General features: G+C 38.3%; 1 protein-coding gene across 3 annotated transcripts in view; it reads right to left on the reverse strand.

Annotated features, from left to right (window-relative positions):
• Positions 1-2,697, reverse strand: part of LOC120725242 (disheveled-associated activator of morphogenesis 1-like) — a 44,941-nt gene extending 42,244 nt beyond the window's left edge. For 2 of the 3 annotated variants that reach the window (XM_040018016.1, XM_040018012.1), the window contains exon 1: positions 2,553-2,697. The gene's annotated coding sequence lies outside the window, so the exon portion shown is untranslated. Of the gene's footprint in view, positions 1-2,289; positions 2,401-2,552 lie in introns of those variants that run through there. The other variant, XM_040018015.1, reaches the window with a different exon arrangement.
• Between the last annotated feature and the right edge of the window lie 2,523 nt (positions 2,698-5,220).

The following is a 5,220-nucleotide window of genomic DNA, read 5'->3' on the forward strand; positions in this document are numbered from 1 at the left end:
ACAATGGCACAGTTGATTTCACCAGGGACAGCTTTTGTCAAAGTCTGTTTCCAACAGCACGGCAGTGTGTTTGCGTCTGTGACAACAGGAGGATGACATGAAACATCAACATTTGACCACTGCCAACAAAAACAGCACAACCGCAGTTGCAGTGACTGAATTCTGCGCACGTCTGGAGAAGGCATAACTCTCAAGGTATTTCATAAAGTAGGCACATCTTTTAGTCTACTGAATCATCATTATGGATACAATTTTCCTACTTTTATTTTCTTGTGAAACTCAAATTAAAACAGTTACAAAAAAAGTTCACTTGCTCTGTGATTTAATTCAAAAAGATAAACATTCATATGAAAAGGTGTTAGCATGATTCTTCCCCATGATTGTGGTTCTGTGTAATGAACTAAGTTTGAGTAAATTACAGTTGAAACCAACTTAAAATACAGATCATACGTAATGATCTGCATGTATAGATTTCTGTATTTCTAAATTTCCATAACCTGCCAGTCTTAATAATCAAAATTAAAACAGAAAAGCTTGAAATATATCACAAAAGGAGTCACAGCCCTATTATTCAGGGATTAAAAGTAACTTACCTATTGAGTTAGACTTAGACAGCGATTATGGCTGCCCTTTGTTATGAAGTTTTGTTTCCTTGGTTTCCATAGAGATGTGTTCCTGTTGATGATTCTGGACAGCATAAGTGCTGCAGAAATGAAACGTACTTCCTATTGAAATGAGTTGTACCAAATGTCATTAAAAGTGTGACAATACATGTCCACGACCATGATCAAATAGATTACTTTTGTGTGACTATTTCACGTTTTTGCTATGAGACCGGGATGGATCGCAACATGTCATAATGCACCACTCTGTGTGCTTTTGATCACCAAAAGCTGACCTGACATAGCTGCTAACAGCAACTGATAAACTGATAAACTGAACTAACACAGAGCAGCAAGGCTTGTAAAGGTAGATGCATCACTGTTGTGTTTGCTCATCAGTCAGGCAAGAGGACCCAACAAGCACATTAGGTAAACACAGTCTAAGGTGGCCAGGTGAGATGATTCACCACGAGAAACAGTTGAATCAAAAAGCCTCAAAGTGATTTTAGTTAGACACTATTTGCAAATCTGTATAGTTACACAAATACCAATATATCTGTGCTTGTTACCCAATTATATCATAGCCACTGGATAAACATTCCCACTTGGGGAAGCGTGTGCTTACAACACAGACTAATCACTTGCAAAGTGCCCCTTTTTAAAAAAAAAAAAAAAAAAAAACCTTGTAATTTGAATGTCAGGGCCTGTTGATGCTCATCTGTATCCAGCCGACTCCCTGTCTGCACATTAATGCTGTCGACAAAATAACAGCATGGTACATCATGTAAGGCTTCTCTAGTGTTTACAGTGAAAACACGTCTGCTGATCACACCACAGCAGTAAGCCGTCTCACAAGACGGCAGCGGCCCATTACAAGCACACACAGGCCCCCCCCAAATGATTTAGAGCATTTTCATTCTCGGGAATGTAAGTCCTTTCTGATAAACATCCAACAGGGAATAAGCTTACCACCGTGGTGATTTGTGCTAATCTTTGTGTTGTGACCTATGACTTCATGACTTCTCAAAAGAGTGATTTTACTTGATAAAAGTGAATATTAACTCAGGAGAGGCAATGTTCTGAAGGATATTTGTACTTTACTCACATGTCTCTGCACTCAAATCAAAACTTAATGTACATGAAAGAGAGTTAAACGTTATCATGCACGGACCTTTGTGCCTAAAGACTCTGACAGGCTTACTTTCCAGCTCTGTACACATTGGCCAAAGTTCACAATAAAGATCTGCTTATTAAAATTAATTTGTGATTCATTTGTCCAAATAGTAAAGGTGGCCTTCTTGTAATCAATTTTCCAAAAATCGAAATAATATTAGCCAAAATTACCATTTAGATTCTTAAACGTGGATATGTGAGTTGGTGTAAGCTTAGTTTTGGTCACACAGGTTAGGGTTCAGACATTAACCTTTATTTTCTTTAATAGATTATAACACCACTGTCCTGTCCAAAGAATAAGTTACACTATACGAGATATTATAAAAACGTGGCCAAAACCACTAAGGAAATTACCAAGGTCCTCTTTAGACCTACTTTTTCAAACTTTAGTGGGGTTTATCTAGCCTATACAGTCCCCCTTTCTTTTTCTTTTTTAATAAACTCCACAAACAGGTAGAGGCGACTCAACAAAAAGCAATTTGCAAAACACATGCAAATAGTACCGGACTCTCACCTTGTCCGGGCGAGGTTTTTGGATACTCGCGTGCTCCAGAGTAAATAGCTGCATGAATATCAGTGAAAATTCAACAAAGACAGCTCGAGTAAATTCACCGCAGTCATGTCAACGACGGCTGTAGCACTGACCGGCCACACCGGTACGGAGGTCACAACCACCACCAACAACAACAACGCAGCCCAACCGGCGGTGTGGGTTCTCGGGCGGTTTAATGGTTTAGCCGTTAACGGTAAAGTTCTGTCTGAGGACAGTCCGCTTACCTCGTTACGGTGAACATTTTTTCTGGTAAGCGCTTCATGTGCTCGGAAAGGTATAGCCCAAGAAAAACACTCAGCGCAGACGGCAGGCAGATAATTCAACCGACTGGTTGGTCCGGGCTGCTCATGAGGTCATCGATTTACTCGAGCAGGTAACGCGCATGCGCTCTATTATTCCAAACCTGTAGTCCACTGCTTCATGGAAGTTGTAGTGTAGAAAGATACGAGCGCTGTTCACCATGACCTTTTAATTAGTAGCCTAAATATCGTTGTCATTTGAAGGTTGAGGTCAAAGCTAGGTTTTAAATGCTCTGGAGGTGTAGATCTTTTGTTGTGTTGTGTTGTTTTTACTTTACTTTTATTTATTTTCTATTCGATTTGTATTTTGTGTGTTATAAAAAAAAAGAAAAAAAATCAATTAATTTAGACACAATGACCATGTTCCAGTTTATTAATTGTGAAGATTTCATCCTGTCTTTGAAAAATAGCCAATGGAACAATCAAGAAGAAAAATTAAGGTGCTCCAACTCTAAGCCTTAAATATACACACACAAAGGTTTGGTAATAATAAAGTAATTTTGAATATTTCACAGCCAGCCACCCCTTTGGAAGCATTTTAGAAAACATCTCCCAGTTTAGCTACAGTTAACTGTCTAAACTCTCCATCAGCAGTTTCTTTATAATGTACTTCACACCACAATGAGATTATCTGTCCTGTTTGACTTGTGCCTTTTTTCTCATACTTCTCACCCTCCTCCTACTATTCCCAGCAGTCAGTTCCAAAATCCAGAGCTGCCACGGCCACTCTGGCCTCAGAAAACCCTCTCTTCTCCATCTCATCACCTACAAACAGTGAACAAAGGCAAGCTTAGGACGCATTTCATCAAACTGGTGATCAAGCTGGGCCTCTACAGAAGCAGCTGTGTTGCTCAGCACGATATCTGGACTATAGCCAGGTCTCCATAGGAACTACAGGAGAAGGTTGCTGGTTTTTGTGACCTTATAAACCAGTCCGGCACCAGCTCACAGGCTGGATAGTGCACTTCGTCTCGGCAAAGGCACCTTTTAAGAAAGTTTGATCTGTTTTTAAGTAGCTCTCTCTGTGGGATAGTGTTGTCCTTTGCAGTGGATTTAAAACATGGCTATTAATTAGTTAATGCACACTTTCCTGTAAGCCTTTTCCAGTAGAACCTGGCATAACAGTCCTTGTAACAGCTGTAAACTGAGTACTGTGTGATAGTAGTAACAGGGAAATAGTTTTATTAAGTTAATTTTAATTTCATGTAAATGAAAAACCCTTTAGTACTAGATTGGAGCTAGAAGACAAGTCATCTGAGATGGTTTATTGCCCTCTGGTGGAAACAAAGTTAAACTGCATAATGTAAGTCTCAGTTGATACACAGCAGTTATTTTTTTGAGATGAGGATATCTCATTGGCTTTGCTTTGAAGGCACTGCAGACTCGATCTAGCACCACGCTGCTGCTAAGCAAACCTCTTCCTTGCCACTAATGAAACAACTGCTGTAGGCATCATGGAGTTGATTGACAACTGTCACATCTTATGCACGTGCACATCTGGAGTGTACTACTGCAGATGCCCGTTTTATTGCAATTCACAACTGAATTTTATAAGACAAACTGTTTTAAATGCTTATTAACCAAAGGCAATTAGTTAAGCATAATTCATCCATGGTGATATAGCAATTTTACAAAGAAAGACTACTTTCTATTCTCTCTGGATATGGTTTTTGAATTTTAACCTCCTAAGACCTGAACTCTTTCATGGAATGCATTTTCATTCATCTGAGAACAGAAAGGTGTTCGGAGAGATATTTCCGTCTTTGTAAAATTACACAAGAACTAAAATAAAATTTCCCATCAGCAGCATTTTAAACCCTGAGATTTAGGGTATTGTCACATATAATTCTGTTTAAAAGAACCTAACTCAGTGGGGGGTTTCTAATAAAATGACTGAATATAGATTATTAATACAGTTTATTAAAATCAGTTCAAACTCCACTTCCTCAAGAAGGGTAAACAAAGCAAGATGGTTTGACAGATTGTTTTCATATTTCATATTGACCTTGGAGGCTAGATTAAACTTTTAATGAAAGCTGTCAATAAAAACCCACCCTATGCTATGAATCTTTTATAACTAAATATGAGAAGTTGATTCTGGCCTGGCTCATTATTTTTGTTATATCAGATCTTTAAAGGTACATGTTATGCTTTTTTTCTTAAAAATACTGTTACAATTGTGGATGCTCACAATAGACATAACCTGACCTCATTATTTGACACGTTGGCTATGTGCAGGTTATGTTCCCCCAACAGTTCCCACCAACAGCTGAACCCTCACACCCCAGTGTTTCCAATCAATCAATAATAATAATAATAATAATAATAATAATAATAATAATAAAAAAGGACCAGTTCTGAATTTTAATCTTAACAAAGCTAAACACAAAAGAAGCTTCAGTAAAACTATTATTTCCTCTTCCAAAATCATTCCAAGTCACTTTAGGTTCACTTTATATTGCACACATAGTTGCCAATATCTGACCATCCGTAGCTCCACAGTTTGAGAACCAACAGCTGAAAGAGTAGAATGATATATAGATATAGATGTAACTTTGGTTCACACAGAATGACGCACACCAGCTCACAGGGG

Source organism: Simochromis diagramma, unplaced genomic scaffold, assembly GCF_900408965.1.
Source record: "Simochromis diagramma unplaced genomic scaffold, fSimDia1.1 OVJJ01000802.1, whole genome shotgun sequence".
In the NCBI taxonomy this organism is placed as follows: domain Eukaryota; kingdom Metazoa; phylum Chordata; class Actinopteri; order Cichliformes; family Cichlidae; genus Simochromis; species Simochromis diagramma.